We start from the raw sequence: 457 nt of genomic DNA on the forward strand, positions 1-457 counted from the left end.
GTTAGAGCCGTCCGGCCCGCCCCGGCGCGTGGCCCTTCACCGAGGTGAGGAGGAGGAAGGCGGTGCAGAGGTCTGAGGGTGGGGGGGGTCTGTGTCGCCCTCTTTCCCCCAGCGTTCCTCACCATGGCCCTCGTCTTGCTCCACACCTTCTGGGGAGTCATCTTCTTCGACGTGTGTCGCCCTCTTTCCCCCAGCGTTCCTCACCATGGCCCTCGTCTTGCTCCACACCTTCTGGGGAGTCATCTTCTTCGACGCCTGCGAAAGACGCCGCTACTGGTGCCTGGGGCTGGTGGTCGCCAGTCACCTCCTCACCTCGGGGCTGGTGAGTTCGATCAGCCAGAGCCGACCGGGCCCGCGCCGAAAGCTGTCCCCGAAGTAAAGCGGCCGTGGCTGTCGTCAGACGCCCGTTTGGGTGCCGGGGAGAGGGGGACACACACACGAACGCAGGGACACCCGC

This window comes from Aptenodytes forsteri, unplaced genomic scaffold (assembly GCF_000699145.1).
Source record: "Aptenodytes forsteri isolate BGI_AS27 unplaced genomic scaffold, ASM69914v1 Scaffold110, whole genome shotgun sequence".
Lineage (NCBI taxonomy): Eukaryota > Metazoa > Chordata > Aves > Sphenisciformes > Spheniscidae > Aptenodytes > Aptenodytes forsteri.